Source organism: Schistocerca piceifrons, chromosome 3 (assembly GCF_021461385.2).
Source record: "Schistocerca piceifrons isolate TAMUIC-IGC-003096 chromosome 3, iqSchPice1.1, whole genome shotgun sequence".
In the NCBI taxonomy this organism is placed as follows: domain Eukaryota; kingdom Metazoa; phylum Arthropoda; class Insecta; order Orthoptera; family Acrididae; genus Schistocerca; species Schistocerca piceifrons.
In genome coordinates this window covers 612,777,977-612,804,553 of record NC_060140.1, presented here as the reverse complement: position 1 = coordinate 612,804,553, position 26,577 = coordinate 612,777,977, and positions in this window count along the sequence as shown.

Below are 26,577 nucleotides of genomic sequence, written 5' to 3'. Positions count from 1 at the left end.
TGTGTGTGTTTGTCCTTAGGATAATTTAGGTTACGTAGTGTGTAAACTTAGGGACTGATGACCTTAGCAGTTATGTCCCATAATATTTCACACACACCATAATTTCTGTCGCGTTTGAAACAAGGCGACATTGTCTCCGGTCTCTATCGACTAGAATATTGTTACGAACACTATTTTTGCTTTGTCACATGACTGAGAGTAGTCGCCATTCCTCTCTTGTAGACATGTTAGACAGTCGCGTTCATGCAACAACAAGTCGGAGAACTATACTGACGGTGTAGTCAGGAGCAATCCAAGTACGACAGCTCCTTTCTGCCGTTTTGTCACGTCTCCTAGTCGACCTTTTTTCATTGCTGAGTAAGGTACTACTCGCAAAGGTGTAGGGGGGATGGATAAGAGCGATAGCTAAGTAATGTTCCTAGCGAACGCGGCGGACACACTCTCGTGCCTCAGGTACCAACATGATTGTCGCTTTGCAGAACGTGCAAGCCCTCCAGCAAGTGGAGGGGCTGCGTGTGGCAAACCACCTGTGTTCCAGTTGTTACGCAGGCCGTACCAGAGAGACTCACAATGAGCAGCGCTACTCGTCGAAACGGCAGCTGTAGCCGAGGGCATTATAATTAGTCCGCACGGCCATCACGGTGCGAGCTACGGTGGAGAATGGTTTCGCTATATGAAGCGTATGTGAATGAAACACGAGGGAAGGGCGTTGAGGGTAGAAGGGTGAGCGTTATGGGCAGAGAGGGGAGTGATTTCGTTCTTTTCGGGTGAGGCTGGAAGGCGCCGAGATTTCGAGGGCCCTTGGGCCTCTCGAAGCTATTGTATTGGTGCCATTGTTCAGGCGCCATCTCATCCATCACCCTTTCGACCCCAGTACGATTATTGCTGCGGACGTGAGGGACGTTTATGGCAGCAATGCGACGAAAGATCATACAAGCACAGACAAGCGCGCTCTTCCATTGCTTTCGCTCGTAGTCCACTTCTTTATTCATGTTTTTCCTCGAGAGGCTTCCACGAATATCGGAGGAGCAGATAAGCACTCCGACGCAGCGCACAATAGTGTGTACCGCGATACGTCACTTTATTTCGTGCTACCTGCACAATGACGCGTCCATAATTGTTCCTGGGTGTTCCGAGTGTTGCGTATGCACGCAAGATATTATTCGCCGATTTCTTTGGACCTCAAAGCTGTTTCAACTAGTATAAGCTCTCGAAACGTACGTGCGGAATATTAAACGAGCTATGCAGGAAAAAATGTCAGAATGTAGGTAGCTGAGGCAATTACACCTATTTCTTTGTTGTTGCTTTGATAAATTCGGTTCCTGGCCTCAATTAGATTGGGGGGTCAGCTGCTTTACCACTCTTCAGTCACGTGTGCTGTACTGAAGTTTCGCAGAAGTAACATTTAACAATGAAGTTGTCTAATGTGGCTTTTAATATACGAGTCGTTCCGTGGTGTGCTGTTATTTATGTGGATTGAATTTTTCGTATAAATGATGAAACAATTCACGGTCTTGGTTTCGAGCGTTCCTGACGATGCTGACTAGAGTGGCAGATCCTGGTAATATTTTCAGGCGTCCAATAGACCTGAAAACACGGAAGAGAACAATCACGTACTCGTTGATGGGAGAGACTACAAGGAAGCTAATTAGAACGTAGGCCAGAAACGGATGTTAGAGAAATAGATCTACTTCTTAAAAAGTCTTTACTTTCCGTTTAGAGCTGCTAATTAGCAGCGCTAAGCGTAAGATTTCAACTTTTGAAAAGTTCATAGGAGTCACAAAATCTTTTATTTAAGATGACCGTCGCACTTATAGTGAAAGGTTGTGATTGCGACATCTGAACTCCTTAAGGAGTATGTTCCATTTAGTGATAGACCATAATTGCATCGAATTACGAGAAATGCACAAAAGAATATGCTCGCAGTGAAGAAGGCACACTGTGGTGACAAAGGTCATGACACAGCACATACACAGATGTCGATAGTATCGCGTACACGAGGTATAAAAGGGCAGTGCATTGGCGGGTCTGTCATTCGCACTCGGGTGATTCGTGTGAAAATGTCACCGACGTGATTATGGCCGCACGATGGGAATTAACTTTCTTTGAAGGCGGCGTGGTAGTTGGAGTTATACGCGTCAGACATTCCATTTTGGAAATCGTTACGAAATTCAGTATTTCGAGATCCACTGTGTCAAGAGCGTGCGAAAAATACCAAATTTCAGGTATTGGTTCTCACTGTGGACAACACAGTGGCCTACGGCCTTCACTTAACGACCGAGAGCAGCTGTGTTTGCGTAGAGTTGTCAGTGCTAACAGACAAGCAGTACTGCTGGAAATAACTGCAGAAATCGATGTGGGACGTACGAAAAACGTATCTGTTAGGACAATAAGGTGAAATTTGGCGGTGAATAGACTGTGGCAGCAGAGACCGCCGCAAGTGCCTTTGCTAGCAGCACGACGTTGCCTGCAGCGCCTCTCCTGGGCCGTTGACCGTCTGGTCAGATGAGTGCCATGCCACTGGGCCGCAGAGTTTCGTGACTGGTTTGAGGAACGTTCTGGACAATTCGAGCGAATGATCTGACCACCCAGATGACCCCCATTGAACATTTATGGGACATAATCGACAGGTCAGTTCGTGCATAAAATCCTGCCCTGGCAACACTTTCGCAATTGTGGACGGCTATAGAGGCACCATGACGCAATATATCTGCAGGGGACTTCCAACGACTTGTTGAGTTCAGGCCACGTCAAGCTGCTTCACTACGCCGGGCAAAAGGAGATCCGATACGATATCAGGAGGTGTCTCAAGACTTTTATCACATCAGTATATTTCCTCGTCATGATGAGAGATGACTGTGCTGGACAGTTCTGCTGACAATAGTGAAGTATTAGATACTAAGTGTGGCTATAAAGTAACAGATTTTTGGACAACATGGTTGTGGGGATGAAGCAGCGATTAGTATGCTTAATCAGTTATTCAAAAACATTGTTAATCGTGTTTATTATTATTATACCGCCAACCGGTTTCAGCCCGACGTAGGGGTCAACTTCTGGGCGTTTACACCATTGGTCGACTCCTGGTGGTGTCACTGCTGTCTACAAAACTAGTTTCCTGCCGTTATGTAGACATAATAATAAATGCGATTAACACTGTTTATGAATAATTATAAAATAACAGGTCTATTGCTGTAAAACATTTTGTTTCAAGAACAAATTCACTTAACCTTCATGCGCTCGCGCTAGAAATAGTCACGCGAGCGCTCGCGAGAGCGGTCGGCCGACCGCCCGAGAGTTTTCATCAATCTCTTGAGGTTTTCCGTTTTTAAAGGTCATATTTCCATCAAGTATCGACATAGGATATCTCACTCAATATTGCAAACACATTTGTAATAAAAATTATTTATTTAACAATAAAATATACAGTGGAATACAGAAAGGAAGCCAAATACCCAATTTAATATAAGAAAATTTTTTTAATTGTAATGTTTTGGGACTATATAATGTAATACTTAAGACTAGAATTATTCACTGTCTTAACTCGTCACAAGGAAAGCTAATTTTGCTTTGAGAAAAGAATTTTTGATTGAAAACGTCACAAACATTTCTGTCAGATGATAAATGCTGATCAGTCTGTATCCATTTCATTTTCGTTTTGAGGCTGACAGCAATTATTGCACGTAACTGTCGTGGTTGAATGTCGTAGACAGACATTTCTTGCACATTCACCGCATTCTCGCTTTGTTTTTATATTCTTTTTTGAGCCACACAAATAACATATTCCTCTCCTTGTAAGGGTTGATACAGCTGGATAAACTACGTCACTCTCTCTGTAATTTTCCAAACATACTAACAAATCTTTTGGTAAATGCTTCAATTTAGCTCTTTCTTTCAGGTTTTCGCTCATCAGTTCCAAAGATAACGCATGTAAGAATTGTCTTCTCGTTTTTCCTTTCATATTACCTGTGTTAAATTGAAAAATACGTAACGAATTTATTCCTGCCAAGTCAAGTAAGCGGAAAAATATACATGCAGACCACCTTTGTGTTCTTCTTGATGTTGAAATTCTGGAGCACATGCACATTCTATAAAATTGAGGGATTATAGGGGAATTCCAAAAAGAAATACTTACATTCCGAAGTAAACGAGTAGAACAAAGTCTCGTAAGCGCCCGCAAGGCGGTAACTGACCGTTTTTGTAAGTGCCGTAAGCGCTTGCAAGGCGGCAAACTGATAGTATTAGTTAAGTGTCGTAAGCGCTCGCAAGGCGGTAAACTGACCGCCGAACGTGTTCGGACCTATTTGAACTTGTTCTGAGAGGCAGAGAGGTGCGACTTAGACGAACTTTGAGCAGCATCTGTCGGTAAAAGGTGCAACTAGAGAATACATGTCCCTCCCGCGACCTCGTTACCTTTGTGGAGTAAGTATGGCGCGAAATTGCAAAAAGGCGGTCACTTCACCGCCCGCGCGAGCGCATGAAGGTTAATATTACCCCAAATATACTCCACTACTCTGTCCCTACAACGCTCCGTGCGAATTTTCTACTGACGGAAATTGTGCTGCAAGTCTTCCTCTGTCAGCTCCTTGATAGTGCTTGCCGCTTTTTCGTTCACTACTTCAACGGACTGAAATCTTGCTCCTTTTAATGGAGATACGACCTTGGTAAATAGGTAAAAGGTAACATAATGCTAGGTCCAGCGAATAAGGTGGGTAGTGTAACACTGGGATAATGTACTCCGCTAGAAGCCTATCTGTTAGACAATGCGGTATGAAAAAAATGGTTCAAATGGCTCTGAGCACTATGGGACTTAACTTCTGAGGTCATCAGTCCCCTAGAACTTAGAACTACTTAAACCCAACTAACCTAAGGACATCACAAACATCCATGCCCGAAGCAGGATTCGAACCTGCGACCGTAGCGGTCGCGCGGTTCCAGACTGTAGCGCCTAGAACCGCTCGGCCACACCGGCCGACCAATGCGGTATGAGCCGGTGCGTTGCCTTGATGCAGAACTCATGACTTGCTCTTCCACAATTCAGTTTTTTTTTCTCGTAGTTAGACGTTCAGGAATCCAGTGAAGATACACAATTCCAAGAACATCTAAAAAAAGATTCGTCACTTGTTTTCACTCTTGGCAAGAAATTAGGATCATTTTCAGCTGTATTCAAGGTGTTAGTACGAATATTTCCTCGAGCTTCTTCATGTCCCATCGTGAGAATTTTCGGTACCAGTCTCGCAGACAGTTTTCTCATGTTCAACTGATTATTTAAAATTTTCCTGACGCATTCTTTGTCAGTTCCTACAGTTTGAGCACTCGATCGAATACTTAACCGACGGTCAGATCGAATCACATGCCCACCAAATTTTTCGATATTTTCATCCGTTTTCGTGTTGAAGGGCGTCGCGGGCAAGAGACATCTTGAGCGTCTTCTCGGCCATCTTGGTAGCGCTTGAACCACTCAAAAACCCGCGTAGATTAGATTATAGTAGATTAGACGTACTTTTCGTTCAAATTGATCCATAGTGAGGCCATCCTCTGGGATGCTGAAATGTGAAACATGTCAGGAAACATGAATACATAATAAATGTATACAAAATAAAAACAGATATGCTAATGTACCTTCCACAGATCCTAAATGAAATTGCAGTTGTGGAGGTGAAATCGGCAAAAAAATACTTTAGCGTATTTACATTGTAAAGAATATACAACTTGTCACCAAATACTAAATGTTCAGCACAATTAGGTGCATATGATAATTCTTAGGCTATTATAGTCAGGTATCATCAATTAATAAATATAAAATAAAAAACATTTTACAGTACTTACACTTTACGATGATCGTATTTCTGCACAAAATTTATGCAGAAGTCATATTGTACATAATATTCACATTATGTGATACTATTAATAAGACACAAACATCAATCGGTTCTGCTAAGAAATTCATCAGTGGAATAGAAGGAGTTGGCCACCAATAAATCCTTCAAAATTTTCTCAAACTGAGCCTTATTATTACTCAAACTTTTTATGGCTGCTGGCATGTTACTGAAAATATATATTGCTGAATAGGGGACACCTTTCCAAACCAAGGTAAGTGACTGTAAATCTTTGTAAAGTTAGACTTATTTCTAGTACTGATTCCTTGAACTGAGCTCTTGGTTTGAAAAAAAATGTATTTTTAGTCACAGATCTCATTATGGAATAAATATATTGGGAAGCAGTCGTTAGTATCTCCATTTCCTTAAACAGCCCTCTGCAGGACGTTCTTGAGTTCATATCACAAATAATTCGTTCTTGCATTCTTGGGCTCAGAAAACTTTAGCTTGGCTTGATAAGTTACCCCAGAATATAATCCCGTATGACATTATGAGAACTATGTAAGCACAGTACGCTTGCTTTTTTATTTTCATATCACTCATGTCTGACAACATTAGCACAGCAAACAGAGATTTGTTTAGGCGGTTCAGCAGTTATGTGGTATGCTTCTCTAGTTAAATTTATTATCAGGCTTGTAAGGTGCGGTTTGTTTTTTCTTATTCTAGAATTGAGAACAACTGTGTAAGGTGAAATGAATGGATAACGCATCTTGCCAACATAAAAAAATGAAACAATTTTATTCACAACAATATAAAATATTAACTCTCTGAAAGAACATTAATCCTAAGAACAATATTATGAAAGTTTAATTGGAAGTTTCTTTACGTTAATCCTAAGCACAATAATATGAAAGATTAATTGGAAGTTTCTTTACAAAACTGCTCCTACACATATGTTATGATATTGGTCGGTATTGCGAAAATCGTCCGATTCCGGTTCAAAGTTTGGTACTATTTGGGATGACAATCGAATGTACGGTGGATGGTTAGTTAAGTGACAAATTTGAGCGCAAGATTACCCAAGGCCGCTCGAGTTTACCGTGGATGCAAGCTGGTGAACCAATAAAGTTTACACCTCTGCAGGCCGCTCTCTCCTACGGAAATTCCTATAAAACTAATCCGGCCTTTGCTGAACTTTCCAGCAGAAACTTTCCCTTTGTTTCTCGATAAGCGAGAAAACATGAACTCAGCCCTAGTCTTATTATGTGGCGATATACACGCACATGGTTGGAGCAGCGTGCATGTTAGAGTGCCCTCTCAGTTCTTGCAAGAATAATTAACTAATTTGGCTGGTTCGTTTCTCCACAGGTGGAGCTAAACGTTGCTACACCTAATTTCTAGCTGAAGTGCAGCCACTGTGAACGCGGTGTCCACACAAATTTCTTCTCTGCGTTGTACGGAGCGTTAAGCACTTGACGCCAGGTCAGATAAGAGTCCCCGTAGAAAATTTCTCTCTTGTGCTACTCGTGGCAGAACTGGGGTTCCTTTTGGGTTCCTTTTTCACATCATGGCTTTTTTCGACCAATAGGAGCATTCCTCTTATTTTGTAGACACTCTCTCCATCAATCGCAATGTCCCTTCTATCAAACTGCATCGAAACTTCAGTATTTTTCTCCTCCCTAGTGCATTTCTGCCAATCGAACGTTTTGTGCCCATTCTAGACACCTAAAATATATTGACTCTTCTGTGTGTCGCACTCGCTGGCCAAAATCCATCACTGGCTTCTGTTACTATCGTGCCGGGGACCAGGCGCTCCTTCCCGTTCCGGAAAGCCGTGCGTTAGACCGCTTGGCTAACCGGGCGGGCCCAACTTTTCTATTAACTTCCCTCTGTTTGAGCTCAAATTTCACCAATGACCCAAGGCTGAGGAATGCGGCACACACACACACACACACACACACACACATATATATATATATATATATATATATATATATATATATACTCTTGGAAATTGAAATAAGAACACCGTGAATTCATTGTCCCAGGAAGGGGAAACTTTATTGACACATTCCTAGGGTCAGATACATCACATGATCACACTGACAGAACCACAGGCACATAGACACAGGCAACAGAGCATGCACAATATCGGCACTAGTACAGTGTATATCCACCTTTCGCAGCAATGCAGGCTGCTATTCTCCCATGGAGACGATCGTAGAGATGCTGGATGTAGTCCTGTGGAACGGCTTGCCATGCCATTTCCACCTGGCGCCTCAGTTGGACCAGCGTTCGTGCTGGACGTGCAGACCGCGTGAGACGACGCTTCATCCAGTCCCAAACACGCTCAATGGGGGACAGATCCGGAGATCTTGCTGGCCAGGGTAGTTGACTTACACCTTCTAGAGCACGTTGGGTGGCACGGGATGCATGCGGACGTGCATTCTCCTGTTGGAACAGCAAGTTCCCTTGCCGGTCTAGGAATGGTAGAACGATGGGTTCGATGACGGTTTGGATGTACCGTGCACTATTCAGTGTCCCCTCGACGATCACCAGTGGTGTACGGCCAGTGTAGGAGATCGCTCCCCACACCATGATGCCGGGTGTTGGCTCTGTGTGCCTCGGTCGTATGCAGTCCTGATTGTGGCGCTTATCTGCACGGCGCCAAACACGCATACGACCATCATTGGCACCAAGGCAGAAGCGACTCTCATCGCTGAAGACGACACGTCTCCATTCGTCCCTCCATTCACGCCTGTCGCGACACCACTGGAGGCGGGCTGCACGATGTTGGGGCGTGAGCGGAAGACGGCCAAACGGTGTGCGGGACCGTAGCCCAGCTTCATGGAGACGGTTGCGAATGGTCCTCGCCGATACCCCAGGAGCAACAGTGTCCCTAATTTGCTGGGAAGTGGCGGTGCGGTCCCCTACGGCACTGCGTAGGATCCTACGGTCTTGGTGTGCATCCGTGCGTCGCTGCGGTCCGGTCCCAGGTCGACGGGCACGTGCACCTTCCGCCGACCACTGGCGACAACATCGATGTACTGTGGAGACCTCACGCCCCACGTGTTGAGCAATTCGGCGGTACGTCCACCCGGGCTCCCGCATGCCCACTATACGCCCTCGCTCAAAGTCCGTCAACTGCACATACGGTTCACGTCCACGCTGTCGCGGCATGCTACCAGTGTTAAAGACTGCGATGGAGCTCCGTATGCCACGGCAAACTGGCTGACACTGTCGGCGGCGGTGCACAAATGCTGCGCAGCTAGCGCCATTCGACGGCCAACACCACGGTTCCTGGTGTGTCCGCTGTGCCGTGCGTGTGATCATTGCTTGTACAGCCCACTCGCAGTGTCCGGAGCAAGTATGGTGGGTCTGACACACCGGTGTCAATGTGTTCTTTTTTCCATTTCCAGGAGTGTAAACAAACTCCCCCAAGGTCTCAGGATCAACAAAACAGTAATTCACTTTCAGATAACACTCAGATACAATAATAATACTAAAGTCATGCATTATATTAAAATATATACAAATACAGCAGCCTGCCCCCAGTCTCTTCATTAACCAGGCAGTTTTTTATGGTTCATAAAAGTCACTTAAATCTGGTGGCTTTTTAGGCCTCCTATCTTCTACATCTTTCACTATGCTATTCAGATCTTGCCAACATTTTGTTTCATCAGGTGGCTTTTTAGGTTTTGAAATTTCAAAGTCTTTAGCAAGATACAACATCTCCTGTCCTGCTATTATTTTATCAGATGGTCCTTTTTGTTCTTGTAATTCACACTCAGTTAAAACATTTATTAAGGCTTGCCCCAGTAGAGTATCATCTGGAGGTTCCTGCAAATTATGCACCTGTGTTACATTACTGGATAATTCCTTCGGTTTTGGCCCAGTTCTACTTTCTGTATCTTGCTTTGGAAAAATGTCATTAATTTTTTCGTACCCTCTTTCAGTAAAAGTATATTCACTTTCGTTTACACCTAAAAATTCATCTTCACTAGAGTCATCACTACTCTCTTCCTCACCATCAGATTCACTTAAGTACGCTAATTTTGAACAACAGGGAAAGTTAGTATATTCATTCTTATCTGTATTCGTATACCCTCCACCGTCTGAACTATCACTGATTTCATTTTCGTCATCACATTCTAGCAGGAAAGCAACTTTTAAACAGTGAGGCAGATTATCACTAGATGTTTCAGCCACTTCGTTTTTCGACTCATTTTCTACACACTGCACATCGTTTAGAGACTCAGGCACTTCTGTTGTATCACTTTGAACGATTTCAGCCTTAACTTCTTAGTATAATCGTCATATACTTCGATAACCTTCATTTCACTGTTTCCTTTACTATCAGTTTCAGGGAATCGTGCGAAATTCCTACTAGGCCCTTCTGCATTAAAATCTATAAACACCTTTCCATCAACAATAACTTCACCTGCACTGCTTATAATGTCATGTTTACTAACGTCCTCCTCTACATCATTTTCACCTATTATTAATTGTGCACACGTCTTTTGCGTGGCGTATTCTGCCTTCCTTTTCTCTTTATTCATCATAACCTCCCCCACATCTACGTTTTTTACCTCATACACATCATTAACAGTACAAATATTCTCCTTTTCACTCGCCTTTTCTGGCTCCCTTTCTTTCTTTAATAATGTCATTTCGGCACGATTCCGATATTGAGTTAACATTCTTATATGACATATTAACTTTATTTTCATTTCTACATTCATCTACTACTGAAACCGGCCAACGGAAATGTCCGATCCCGCCTCTTCTGTTTCTCTCTCCGGCAGCCATCTTGTTTTGACGTCTGCCATTTACATGTGCTGCCAAGTGCAAAGTAAGCTGCTTCGGCAACCGCTGCCTCAAGCACAAACTGTTACGTGACATCGCGCTGGGAACGCCACTATGTATTACTCCGCGCCAGCCTACCATAGGCGCGTCCTTAACCTTCCTGCCCCGTATTTTGCATCTTTCCTTCTCGAATCCATTATTTGACGTCTTTTCTTTGGGCCCAAAACCGGTTTCCGCGTGAATCCGGCCCGTAACACACGCGGTTTTCAGTTTTCAATTTCTTCTCTATTTTGGAAATTACGCGTCATGTATCCTCTACCGCGCGTAGTATAATTTCCCACGCCTCTCGCACGACCTCGTTTTCAAGTCGTTCGTTTTGGTCATTGTTTTCGCGCGAATAATTGTTGCTATGAAGGGGACGAGACTCGCGATTTCTTCGCCAGCGATCTTCATCCTCTACCCTTTCCAAAAACGCAGAAAAACTTCTGTGTGTATTCCCAACATATCGTTTCGAATCCTCAGGCAGTTTCTGCCAAAGAACCCAGACGATCTCGGCTTCAGTTCTCCTAGCCTTCAGATGTATCAGTTTTCTATACCACGATTCGCAAAACTCTTTCATGGTTTGCCTACCTCTGATGTCATGCAACCTGGCCATTAGAAATTCACGCCACAACTGGTCTTGTTTTTGTTCTGACCAGTATTCGTCAATAAATTTTTGTTTAAAGGTCTCAAAAGACATCTGGTTAGTATCCAGATTCAACCCCCATCTTTTTGCTTCTCCCGTCAGTGCACTAATTACAACATTAATTTTTTCCTGGTCAGACAAATATTCAGGAAAATTTCTTTCACAATTCTTTACAAAGTCTAGGGGGTGCCATCCGTTATGTCTCTTAGCAGGGTCGAATTTTTCCTCGCCCTCTAATATTTTACTAAAAGGGATCCTTTCTGTAAATTGTGTAGGTCCTGTTTGTATTTTTCTTTCCAAGTCATACATTTTGCCTTGGATTTGTGAAGTGTTATGGTCACACTTCGGATTTAATACCGAATACCTTTTCGTCCACTTTAGTACAGACTAAGGGTTCTATTTGATCTTGAATTTTAATTACTTCATAGTCAAATCTTTCGTTAATGTCATCAATTTGTCCTTGTACATTGGCAATATTGCCATTGATGACAGTAATTTCGCTTTTAATACTTTTAATTTCGTTACTCACTGCTCCTACCCCTGAGTTAACTTCTTCAATTTGTTTACTAAGTCTGGTACCCTGCATTTCGATTTGTTTACTTTGTTGCCCCAATGCTGCGATTTGTACATTAATATTATCACTGTGTGCTGTAATTTGTGCCTTAATATTGTCATTTATATTGTCATTTTGCGCTGCAAATTGCGCAGACAGTATTCTCAGTAAATCAGTCAGATCTGGTGTCTTTTCTCTTTTGGCTTCTACCACATTTTCGGGTTCGAGTCCCACTTCCCTCTCAGTTTTTGGTGATTCAAACATATCCCGCGATTCATTAACATAACCACTGTCTTCCACAACATCACTCATACTGTGTTGCTTAGTACGCGCGACACACATAGCTTCGATCTGTTTATTGACGTCTGCGTGATAACGTACGTAATTTAACTCGCGCGTAATGCCATCTGTTGATGTGCTGCCTGAACTGCTCTCGGTTGCATTCTGTTCTCGCGTGTCTAAATTTATTTCTAGCCATGACATCAAAGTTTGTATAAAGAAAGCAGTATACAATTTTATGTTATCGATTCAAACACACACATTTACAGAAGCACAGCAATGTAACATTAAAAGAAACAAAAGCAAAATAAATCCATAGAGTATTAGAGCTATGGTATTACAGGCTGGCTTTTCAAAACATGTTCCCTGTTCCACCTTCTGCTCAAAGACATGCATTGTATAGGAATGGTGTGTTAATTACTGTCAATTGGCTGTCATCCCTTTTTGCATTACATACTGATAGACAAATGTTCTCATAACTATCGAATTACGTTAGGTGTCATATTCACCTTCTCATTGCGATCTGTAAAGGTCTCATGTAAGGTCCGAATCCGACCATTTATTCTACCATCTTACAAGCTGGAATTCTAAGAATGTAATGAAGTAAATTTCTTCTATCTGCTTGTCATCATATTTCAGACGTACCGACAGGAAACCTTTTAGATGTTCTGAACTATCTGTAGCATGTGTTGTCAAGGTTTAGTAACAGAAAATTGGCCATGAGACATTAATTTATGACCATGAAAATTTCAGTAGTCGCCATTTCTAACGCTATTATTGATTTATTATTTAATTCAATGTTTGTATCACATGCCAACAATAGAACCTTGGCATGTGGTAATGTTCCTGATGGAAGATCATTGACATATGCAAGAAAAAGTAAGGGCCCTAAGATGGAACCTTGATGGACAGCACATGTTATTGGTTTCCAGTTGGTTGAAATGTGATAGCTTAATACATGTCTATTTCAGACTGACATTTTTCTCTCTCAAAGGTATAGGATTTAAACCATTTTCCTGTATTTCCTGCTACACTATAGTATTCTAATTGAAAGGATATTGTTATTTAGACAGTCAGATGCCTTTGACAGGTCACAAAATATACCAGTAGCCTGTAGTTTATTGTCTCACTGCATGTGTAGATAGCCCTCTCAGTATTGGACATATTTAGAAATCTGAATTGTGACTTGGATAACATTTTATTTGTGGTCAGATAGTTAAAAAGATGACAGTATATTATCTTTTCTAACATTTTTGAGAATGTGGGCAAAAATGAAATTGGGTAGAAGTTTCATTACATTTCTTTTTCTCCTTTCTGATACAAAGCCTTAACTTCAGAATATTTCAACCATTCAGGAACTGTTCAACTGTTAAAACAATGCTTACATAAATAACATAAATGTTAATAAACTCAGAGGCACACTGTTCAATAAACTTTCTTGACATATTATCATAGCCACTAGAATTTTTTGATTTTAGGATTTTGTGGTAGACAATAATTCTACTGGTGTTGTGAAGGTCATATTCATATTACTGTAGTTATTTGTAGTAACTGATGTGAGATATTCCATGACAGCTTCTGCTGAACTTTACAACCTCAGTTTTTCAGTAACAGTTATGAAGCTGCTTACTGAAAAGTTCAGCAACGCTGCACACATCTCTTACATGTGTATTATTTACTCTTAATGCAATGTGACGCTCTTCATCTCTGGCTTCACTGCATCCCATATTGTCTTCATTTTGTTGTCTGATGTGACTATCCTTTTCTGATAGTGCATTTGCTTTGATGTCCATTTATTCTTCAATATTTTGCACTATGTTTTGTAATGATCTATAGTCTTTACATCAGATCTGTTTCTGAGTGATAGATATAATTCCTTTTAGTCTTACACAATACCTGTATTCCTTGAGTAATCAATCTCTTTTTTTTTATAGAGTTTAGTATAATCTGAGTTACTTTTTGGGGTAAACTGTTTTCAGATATGTTAAGGACGTCATTAATAAAAGTGTTGTATTTTTTATTATTCTTATGAGCAATGTACACATCACTCCAATTCATGTCTTTGATTTTTGGCTTACTCACGACCCTCTTGAACTTAGATTTAGTAGATTTGATATCCTGATCAGTACTAACATTCAGCGAAAGGTACTGCATATCATGGTCTGTAACATAATTTCGTTCATTAGACATTTATACAAAGATATTACAAGTGGTTGTCTTTGATCCCTTACTGATTCTAGTTGAAAAGTTAACAGGGTGAATTAAGTTGAATGACAATATTATTGATTGCAGTAAGTTCTTACTGGGAGAGTTTTCAAGAAAAGATAAATTAAAATCACCAGCAACCACTAATTCCTTCTTTTTTGTTGTTAAATAGGCCAATAGAGCTTCAAAGTGATTTATGAACAGATAAAAATTACCTGCTGGTACTCGGTATACACTACTTGCTATGAACGATTTATTATGAAATTCTACTTCTGGTGCATACGCTCCCATATGCTGCTCCAGGCAAAATTTATGAATTTCATTGTTATTAAATGTATGGCAATTCCTAGCACATGTGGTAACTCCTCTATCCTCCATTTCTACCCTACAAAAGTGAGAAGCTGACTTGAATCCTGTCACACTTAACACATTCATACCAGTGATCGGATGGTGTCCATAGAGGCAGATTATTTCAACAGGGTTGAATGACTCTGATTCGTCACTGCAGATAAGTATTTCATTTATTTTACTTTTTAGCCTTCGAATATTTTGATGTACTAACGATAGCTGACATTTCACATTGACTGAGATAAAACCGTGTGGAATTAAAATTTCTGTTGATTGCTGAAAATTTTTAAGCAACAGCTGTTTTTGCTGGTCCAATGTTCCAGAATTATGCTGTTAAGTTTATTTCTCAAACTGAACGTTCGTTTCAATTCTTACCCTTCGTAGAACTTGACTTCTTTCTGTCCTATCTATCCTTAAAAAAAAAGGTGCTGCTCCAACACCTGTAACCACTGGCATTTTGCCACTCGTGGCAGCGCCTCACACCTTAAACTTCCTGCTGTTAGCCCAGCCAGTTTACCCTTCCCTTTCCTGTTAAGCTGTAAGCAATGCCTAGTATAATCCAATCTACTGAGGGAATCAACAGAAACCACACCAATGTGTGACTCCACACCAGACGCGAGCAGCTGTTCCAACTTCAAATTAACTCTCCAGACAGAAGAGCTCAAATGAGGTCAGTCATGAGTCTTAGAACAGACACAGACCCCACACTAGTACGTCTCGATACTGAAGCACTCTTTACCTGGTCACAGTCTATATTGTACTCAGGGTCCCTATCAATCAATTGCCTAGTTCACCCACAACTAAAGTGTCTACCTCGGTAATGTTTTTATATACTGGACCTATATCCTCAGTCACGTGACCAAGAGCAACACTAGGTTTAAAAAAATTGGTGACCTGGTATTCTAATGCTAATTCATCCTGCAGAAGTTGGCCTACACCTCTGGCATGAGAACTACCTGAAAACAAAAGTTTATTTCTTTTTGCTGCCTTCCCTTCAGTTAAAAAAACAATTTTCTCTACATCTCTAGGCCCGAAGCAATAACGTAGACTGACTTGGAAATGGATTCTGTACAGTAAATGCGGTTTAGGCTAGAGGCTGAGCATAGTACGAAGGGATTCGAGTGTAAAATGTCGTGTCAAGGAGCAGAATAGCGAAGGGAAATATGTTATCTTTGTACCTATCGATCTTTACGTACTATATGCAGATGATTTTTTCCCTTTTTTCGGTCATCATTGGTATGAATGGTCTGATGTAGCCACCACGAATTCCAGTCCTGTGCTAAGCAGAGTAGCATTTATTGGATGTATTACAATCTGTCTTTCCCTAAAGGTGTTATCCTCTACAGCTGCCTCAAGTACTGTGGAAGTTATACTTTTATCCCTCAGCGCATGTGCTGTCATCCTATCCTTTCTTCTTGTCATGTTTCCCACATGTATCTTTGCTTGCTGATTCCGAAGGGAACTTCCTCGCTTCTTATCTTATTAGTGTAACTAATTTTCCACGTCCTCTTAGAGCACCAAGTCTCAAACTCGACGATCCTCCGGTTTTCCTACATTCCTTGATTCACTTCCATCGAATTTAGTTCTCCATTTGAAGAAATTTCTTCCTCAAATTAAGGCCAATTTTTGGTACAAGTGGACTTCTTTTGGGCTGGATCGCCCTCTTTGTCTGCGCTAGGCTGCTTTTTATATCCTCTGTGTTTCGTCCGTCATACGTTATTCAGTTTCCAAGGCAGCATGATTACTTCACTTCATCTAATTTTTTGGTCACAAATTTTGATGTTAAGTTTATTGCTAACCCCATTTATGCTGCTCCTCATTATCTTTGTCTTTTTCCAGTTCACTACCAATCCATATTCCATACTGACGTGACAGTCGATTTCATTGAACACCACCAGTAATTCTTCTTCACATTCACTGAGGACAGCAATGCCGTTTTATCCTTGATATCTTTTCACCCTGAATTTTGAACCCATTCTTGAAGTGTTTTTTATTTTGCTTATTACTTCTTCGATGTGTAGATTGAACAGTATGGCGAAAAACTACATACCTGTGTTACACCTTTCTTAATCCGAGCAATTCGTTGTCTTCCATTCTTATTCTTCCCTCTTGGTTTTTGTACATATTCTGTGTTACCTGTATGTCTCGATAGCTTAGTCTTTGCAAGCCACTAAATAGAAATTTGATTAAGACTATTTGACGTATTTCACATCCGTGAGGAGCATTTCATTTGGGATGTGTGGAAGGTCTTTGTTTTTCTTTGCAAATATTTATTGTGTAATCTTGTTTTTCTGACGAAAAGTACATCTGGTCTAATGTAATCTGTTATCCGAGAATTATGAACATCTTGCACCATTGGGCATGATCGTATCCGTTTTCCAGGTCGACAAATTCTATGAACGTGTCTTGATTTTTCTCAATTCTTGCTTCCATTAGCAAGTGCAACGTCAGATCTGACTATGTAGTGGATTTGCCTTTACTAAGACCAAGCTGGTCATTACCTAACAGATCCTCAGTTTTCCTTTCGATTCTTCTGATACCGGACAATTAAAACTAAGGCAGTGATATACTTAATCGAAAGGAATAATTTGGAAACATTTGAAATGCAAAGTTACAGAGTTCTGTTCAAATTAAATGAGCAGATGAAGTAGGAAATATAGAGAAAAGATTAGCCGAGGAAAGAAGTTTGTGTGAAGCCATCTGAAGAAAGGATAGGTTAGTGCGACTTGTGGTAAGGTATCTAACGGTAGTTATCTTGCCAATGGAAGAAGAAATAGAGGGAGGGAGACTATCTAAAACAGTTTATGAAGAAGGTTGGAGACAATGGGAACGCAGAGACGAACAGGTTACATCCATGCATAAAATGCAGTTGTTATTTTATCAGGTTCTTGAAACTGATAGAAGCAAATATTAACGAACTACACCAAGGAATTCCTGTCGATATAGCATTGAAGTAGGAGAAAGAATGTCGATAAAAACAGATCGTTCTACTGAAGCAACGGCGACAAGTTAAATAGCTTTTTACAGAGCAGTTACTATTAAGTTGTAGTGTTTTAACTTTTTGAAGTGCCACTGATGTTGATGAAACTGAAGACATCTCGATCAAGTGAAGTCAACCAGGATGAAAACTGATTCCTGTAAGCTACATTTATACTTCACAAGCCACCTAACGGTGTGTGGTGGAGTGTATTTCCCGTACCAGTATAATACATCCTGTTTTGGTCAAAATGCGGCCTTACGGAACATCAGACTAGCTTTGTAATTGGATTAGGGTTTCCTAATAGACAGAATACAACACGTCGACCTTAACTGGGCAAAATAGTCATATGTTGAAGTAACATTGTAGTTACCTACAGGAAGTGTTAACGAAGAGTCACTAGTCACGATACGTAGATAAGATCTAGTGGCTATTTGGGATGATGTATTGTAACTAGGAAAGCTGTAACGCCGGAGAACTGTAACGAAACGCTGGAAGATATGCAGAGGACTGACTGTTGGTGCATGGACTGGCAGGTGACACTCATTGTAAATAAATGTAACAAGCTAAGCGTAAACGGAAGGAAAATGCCATTTTTGTTCAGTCACAGTATTGGCAACAGCTCACAGGAAACAAAAACAGCAAAAATATCTACCAATAACTTTACGGAACATCGAAAGTTAAGTTGTTTGCGGGAAAAGCAAGTGCCGAGGTGAGATTCATTGGGAGATTCCGAAGGAAAAGTAATTCAGAGTGGAAAGAAATGGCTTACAAGGTACTTGTTCTACTTTTCTTGAGTATTGCTTATCAGGTGATATCCTTACCATGTAGGACTTTAAGCAGATCTTCTCGAGAACAAGTTTTGAAAGTAAATAATACTTATAAAAGGTGTAAGATAAAAAAACTCTTCTTTGGATTAACTTAGGACTTCTCCTCACTTAGTACACCAGTTATGATTGTTTCCATACGACGGATAACATAAAATGACAAAAAAATATAATTTTCTGTAGAGATTTTCATGTTCAGGCGCGCAGTATGTTCAGTATTAGACACATTTGGGGACTGTGAGTGAGGGCGTGGCGGAGACTGTCATCAGACACGTGCCAGTAGCGTGTGGGAGGGAGCTCATCTCCCCCTGTTTCGCCTCTGAGCTTGCCAGCTGTTAATCGAGAGCGATCGATTACATCTGTCTGGCGAGCGCCACCGGAAGTTAGGTGCCGGCCGAGACGATCACTTCCAAATGTTGTGACATTGAGAACCTGCAATAATCATCACTGTAAATGCGTAAACAATTCGTCAAGGTCTACGTTACTAAATCAGCGCAGTGAATCTGAAATTACTAATTTGTTCCGAATATTCCGTATTTATTTTCCGTTTCCACCTTGAAGAAATACGCCGTAAAGTTTTCTACAGGGCACTGTTTTGTGTTGTTTGTGAATTTCAGTGACGAAATTCGGCTACAAGTTCCAGTCTTTCTCACCTTTCCCGTCTGTTATTTATAACAGCCAGGGATGCGCTACAAATTGAGCAAAACACAAAATGTACATCCCAAGTCAGCACGGTAAAGGCTCAATTCATTATTCGTTTGCGGTGAATCAATGAAATGTGGGCAGTGCAATTGAAATTCTGCATGAAAAGATAAATTCAGTTATCTTGTTAATGCATCTACACTGCTGGCCATCGTAAATGCAACACCAAGAAAGACAAGAGGTAGCACAACAAAATTTATTTTGTAGATAACATGTTGACCAAGTATCAAATGATTACGTTTACAGACGTCTGTGACACGTGGTTCCTGCCAGAATCAGTAGCCAGAGTAGCCGCCATTGTTGGAGATCACCACTGCCACACGTCTCGGCATTGAGTCAAAGAGACGTTGGATGTGTTCCTGGGGTACAGCAGCCCAAGCAGCTTCCACACGTTGCCAAAGATCATCTGGTGTGGCAGCTGGGGATGTAATCTGGGTCACTCGTTGAGCAACCATGGACCACATGTTTTCTATCGGTGAAAGATCCGGAGAGCGAGCCGGTCAGGGAAGCAATTCAATCTGGTTATTGACGAAGAACCTTTGGACAACGCGTGCCACGTGTGTTCGCGCATTATCCTGTTGAAATATGGCTGTGGCCGAGCCCTGAAGGTAAGGAAGGACAACTGGCTCCAGCACCTCGGATATGTAGCGCCGGCTATTTAGAGTGCGGGCAATGCGTACTAGAGGCGTGCGAGAGTAATATCCAATACCGCCCCATACCATAATACCCGGTGCAAGACCAGTGTGGCGGTGCATAATGCAGCTGTCCAGCATCCTCTCTCCACGGTGTCTCCACACTCGAATCCGACCATCGTGGTGCTGCAGACAGAAGCGTGCCTCGTCAGTAAAGACAACGTCATTCCATTCTGCCGTCCACATTCGTCTGTCATCAAACCATTGGCGACGGAGACGTCTGTGGTTCTGCGTCAATGGTAGACGAAGCAATGGACGTCTTGTAGACCGACCACTCTGCTGTAAACGGCGTCGAATGGTACGCGCAGACACTGGATGATGCGTTACAGACGCAATGTGCTGTGCTATGGTTCGGGATGTCACTGAGCGATCCGTCACTGCCATGCGCACAATTTGCCTATCAGCACGTACAGTGGTGCACCGAGGTGAATGCAATCGACCACGTCGGTCCGTCGTACCCTCCTGCATCCAACGGTCACATATCCGCATTACAGTTGTTTGGTTTCGTCCAATACGACTAGTGATTTCTCTGTCTGATAATCCACAATCTCGGTAAGCCACTATCCTTCCTCTGTCGAACTCGGATACTTGATCAAACGATGTTCGCTGTTGTCTACGAGGCATAACTGATCGTCTTGTGAAACAACCACAAGGTAAACAAACACACGTGCCGAACGTACACTCGTCGAAATCGCCAAGCCTTAAATGGCGCTATGAGGTGGCGCCACAGGCGCGCGTGATGTGCGTCTGCGCTGAAATTCTAATTAGTTGCATATCTCATCGCTGCAAACCCATGGTGTAAATTTCGCTTGCTTCGGATGCTTCCTTCAGGGTGTTGCATTTACGGTGGCCAGCAGTGTATGTTATATCCATGCATAAAATGCAGTTGTTATTTTATCAGGGTCTTGAAAGTGATACCGAGAGGTCTAAGGCGCTGCAGTCATGGACTGTGCGGCTGGTCCCGGCGGAGGTTCGAGTCCTCCCTCGGGCATGGGTGTGTGCGTTTGTCCTTAGGATAATTTAGGTTAAGTAGTGTGTAAGCTTAGGGACTGATGACCTTAGCAGTTAAGTCCCATAAGATTTCACACACATTTGAACATTTTTGAAACTGATAGATGCAAATATTCACGTACTACGCCAAGGAATTCCTGCCAATTCTGAAGGCTGATATACAGGTTACGTAATAGTTAATAGCGAGAACTGACGCGGTTGACAGTATTCGATGGCAGAAGCAGAAACTTTCAGGTAAAAACGGGTCCGCTAACTAGCTGTCTGCGAGATAACTGCGAATGTGTGTGCTTCGGATTGGCCACTCACTTCAGTACGAAATTTTGTCCTTTTTAGTATAATTGCATTTGAAATGTGAACTTTTCTATTGTGGATGTTGTATGTTAACTAGGGACCTAGAAACGACCGAGAGGCTCCGTCCCCGCCACAGTGGTCCATAACGCCACGACGACTACCGAAGTCCACTTCATCCCTCCGCCGAACCCAGGGTTATTATGCGGTTCGGCCCCTGGTGGACCCCCCGGGGAATGTCTCACACCAGACGAGTGTCTCCACTATGTTTGAGTGGTAGAGTAATGGTGGTGTACATGTACGTGGAGAACTTGTTTGCGCAGCAATCGCCGACATAGTGTAGCTGAGGCGAGATACGAGGAACCAGCCCGCATTCGCCGAGGCAGATGGTTAACGGCCTAAAAATACACAGACTGGCCGGCTCACCGGACCTCGGCAAAAGTCCGCCGGGCGGATTCGTGCCGGGGACCAGACGCTCCTTCCCGTTCCGGAAAGCCGTGCGTTAGACCGCTTAGCTAACCGGGAGGTCCCAACTTTTCTATTAACTTCCCTCTGTTTGAGTTCAAATTTCACCAATGACCCAAGGCTGAGGAATGCGGCACACACACACACACACACACACACATATATATATATATATATATATATATATATATATATATATATATATATATACTTTCAGGTAAAAACGGGTCCGCTAACTAGCTGTCTGCGAGATAACTGCGAATGTGTGTGCTTCGGATTGGCTACTCACTTCAGTACGAAATTTTGTCCTTTTTAGTATAATTGCATTTGAAATGTGAACTTTTCTATTGTGGATGTTGTATGTTAACTAGGGACCTAGAAATGACCGAGAGGCTCCGTCCCCGCCACAGTGGTCCATAACGCCACGACGACTACCGAAGTCCACTTCACCCCTCCGCCGAACCCAGGGTTATTATGCGGTTCGGCCCCTGGTGGACCCCCCAGGGAACGTCTCACACCAGACGAGTGTATCCACTATGTTTGCGTGGTAGAGTAATGGTGGTGTACATGTACGTGGAGAACTTGTTTGTGCAGCAATCGCCGACATAGTGTAGCTGAAGCGAGATACGAGGAACCAGCCCGCAATCGCTGAGGCAGATGGTTAACGGCCTAAAAATCATACACAGACTGGCCGGCTCACCGGACCTCGACAAAAGTCCGCCGGGCGGATTCGTGCCGGGGACCAGGCGCTCCTTCCCGTTCCGGAAAGCCGTGCGTTAGACCGCTTGGCTAACCGGGCGGGCCCAACATTTCTATAAACTTCCCTCTGTTTGAGCTCAAATTTCACCAATGACCCAAGGCTGAGGAATGCGGCACACACACACACACACACACACATATATATATATATATATATATATATATATATATATATATACTCCTGGAAATGGAAAAAAGAACACATTGACACCGGTGTGTCAGACCCACCATACTTGCTCCGGACACTGCGAGAGGGCTGTACAAGCAATGATCACACGCACGGCACAGCGGACACACCAGGAACCGCGGTGTTGGCCGTCGAATGGCGCTAGCTGCGCAGCATTTGTGCACCGCCGCCGTCAGTGTCAGCCAGTTTGCCGTGGCATACGGAGCTCCATCGCAGTATTTAACACTGGTAGCATGCCGCGACAGCGTGGACGTGAACCGTATGTGCAGTTGACGGACTTTGAGCGAGGGCGTATAGTGGGCATGCGGGAGGCCGGGTGGACGTACCGCCGAATTGCTCAACACGTGGGGCGTGAGGTCTCCACAGTACATCGATGTTGTCGCCAGTGGTCGGCAGAAGGTGCACGTGCCCGTCGACCTGGGACCGGACCGCAGCGACGCACGGATGCACGCCAAGACCGTAGGATCCTACGCAGTGCCGTAGGGGACCGCACCGCCACTTCCCAGCAAATTAGGGACACTGTTGCTCCTGGGGTATCGGCCAGGACCATTCGCAACCATCTCCATGAAGCTGGGCTACGGTCCCGCACACCGTTAGGCCGTCTTCCGCTCACGCCCCAACATCGTGCAGCCCGCCTCCAGTGGTGTCGCGACAGGCGTGAATGGAGGGACGAATGGAGACGTGTCGTCTTCAGCGATGAGAGTCGCTTCTGCCTTGGTGCCAATGATGGTCGTATGCGTGTTTGGCGCCGTGCAGGTGAGCGCCACAATCAGGACTGCATACGACCGAGGCACACAGGGCCATCACCCGGCATCATGGTGTGGGGAGCGATCTCCTACACTGGCCGTACACCACTGGTGATCGTCGAGGGGACACTGAATAGTGCACGGTACATCCAAACCGTCATCGAACCCATCGTTCTACCATTCTTAGACCGGCAAGGGAACTTGCTGTTCCAACAGGACAATGCACGTCCGCATGTATCCCGTGCCACCCAACGTGTTCTAGAAGGTGTAAGTCAACTACCTGGGCCAGCAAGATCTCCGGATCTGTCCCCCATTGAGCATGTTTGGGACTGGATGAAGCGTCGTCTCACGCGGTCTGCACGTCCAGCACGAACGCTGGTCCAACTGAGGCGCCAGGTGGAAATGGCATGGCAAGCCGTTCCACAGGACTACATCCAGCATCTCTACGATCGTCTCCATGGGAGAATAGCAGCCTGCATTGCTGCGAAAGGTGGATATACACTGTACTAGTGCCGACATTGTGCATGCTCTGTTGCCTGTGTCTATGTGCCTGTGGTTCTGTCAGTGTGATCATGTGATGGATCTGACCCCAGGAATGTGTCAATAAAGTTTCCCCTTCCTGGGACAATGAATTCACCGTGTTCTTATTTCAATTTCCAGGAGTGTATATATATATATATATACTCCTAGAAATTGAAATAAGAACACCGTGAATTCATTGTCCCAGGAAGGGGAAACTTTATTGACACATTCCTAGGGTCAGATACATCACATGATCACACTGACAGAACCACAGGCACATAGACACAGGCAACAGAGCATGCACAATATCGGCACTAGTACAGTGTATATCCACCTTTCGCAGCAATGCAGGCTGCTATTCTCTCATGGAGACGATCGTAGAGATGCTGGATGTAGTCCTGTGGAACGGCTTGCCATGCCATTTCCACCTGGCGCCTCAGTTGGACCAGCGTTCGTGCTGGACGTGCAGACCGCGTGAGACGACGCTTCATCCAGTCCCAAACCTGCTCAATGGGGGACAGATCCGGAGATCTTGCTGGCCAGGGTAGTTGACTTACACCTTCTAGAGCACGTTGGGTGGCACGGGATACATGCCTACGTGCATTGTCCTGTAGGAACAGCAAGTTCCCTTGCCGGTCTAGGAATGGTAGAACGATGGGTTCCATGACGGTTTGGATGTACCGTGCACTATTCAGTGTCCCCTCGACGATCACCACTGGTGTACAGCCAGTGTAGGAGATCGCTCCCCACACCATGATGCCGTGTGTTGGCCTGTGTGCCTCGGTCGTATGCAGTCCTGATTGTGGCGCTCACCTGCACGGCGCCAAACACGCATACGACCATCATTGGCACCAAGGCAGAAGCGACTCTCATCGCTGAAGACGACACGTCTCCATTCGTCCCTCCATTCACGCCTGTCGCGACACCACTGGAGGCGGGCTGCACGATGTTGGGGCGTGAGCGGAAGACGGCCTAACGGTGTGCGGGACCGTAGCCCAGCTTGCGAATGGTCCTCGCCGATACCCCAGGAGCAACAGTGTCCCTAATTTGCTGGGAAATGGCGGTGCGGTCCCCTACGGCACTGCGTAGGATCCTACGGTCTTGGTGTGCATCCGTGCGTCGCTGCGGTCCGGTCCCAGGTCGACGGGCACGTGCACCTTCCGCCGACCACTGGCGACAACATCGATGTACTGTGGAGACCTCACGCCCCACGTGTTGAGCAATTCGGCGGTACGTCCACCCGGGCTCCCGCATGCCCACTATACGCCCTCGCTCAAAGTCCGTCAACTGCACATACGGTTCACGTCCACGCTGTCGCGGCATGCTACCAGTGTTAAAGACTGCGATGGAGCTCCGTATGCCACGGCAAACTGGCTGACACTGACGGCGGCGGTGCACAAATGCTGCGCAGCTAGCGCCATTCGACGGCCAACACTGCGGTTCCTGGTGTGTCCGCTGTGCCGTGCGTGTGATCATTGCTTGTACAGCCCTCTCGCAGTGTCCGGACCAAGTATGGTGGGTCTGACACACCGGTGTCAATGTGTTCTTTTTTCCATTTCCAGGAGTGTATAACACCTGTACATTTTGCTGTTGATGTAAGACGACAGCCAACCCGCCAATACGGACCGGGATGTATATATGCAGCACGTGACCTCAACGCTACGATTGAAAAACTTCAGCAGACACTGCACAATCTTATAAGGATTTACGGACTGATCTGGGGGTGTTTGAAAGAGCTCGTAACTTGCTGCAGATACGAGTGCAGCGTCGAGTCAGTGACACATGGAACAAATGGAACACATATTAGTGTAAAGATTGTAAGAGAGGGATGCAGTCTTTTGTCCCTACTGTTCAATGTATACATCGAAGAAGCAATGACGAAAATAAAAGAAAGGTTTAGGAGTAGGATTAAAATTTAAGATGAAAGGATAACAATGATAAGATGCGCTGATGACATCGCTATGCTCAGTGGGAGAGAATGGATTGAACAGTCTAAAGAGTAGAGAATTTGCACTGAGAGTAAACGAGACAAAAGTAATGAGGAGCAGCAGAAATGAGAGAAGATACAAAATTAACGACCACGAAGTGAATAAAATTAAGGAAGTCTACGATCTCGAAAGCAAAATAGCCCATGACGGACACAGCAAGGAGGACATCAAAAGCAAACTAGCACAGGCAAAGACGACGTTCCTAACCAAGCGAAATCTACTGGTATCAAACATAGGCCTTAATTTGAGGAAGAGATTTGCGGGACTGTAAACTTGGAGCACAGCATTGTATGGAAGTGTTACGTGGACTGTGGGAAACCGGAACAGAAGAGGAACGAAGAGCTTGAGATGTGGTCCTACTGAATAATGTTGAAATCCAGATGAACGGATAAGAGAAGGTATTAGAAGGTTCTGCATATAATCTGCGAGAAAACGAATATATAGGAAACATTGACAAGTGGGAATAACCTCCATGGTAGCAGAATGAAAATAGAGAGGGTAAAAGTTATAGAGGAAGACACAGATTGGAATACATCCAGCAAATAGTTGGCGACGTAGGCTACAAGTGCTACTCGGAGGTGAAAATACTGCCGCAGGGGTGGACTTCGTGGTGGGCCGTATCAAACGAGTCAGAAGACTGACGACTAAAAAGAAGTTTATATCAAATTGCAACATGTAAAATGCTTCTTAAGGTAGTACGTGGGTGAAATTTGAGCTCAAT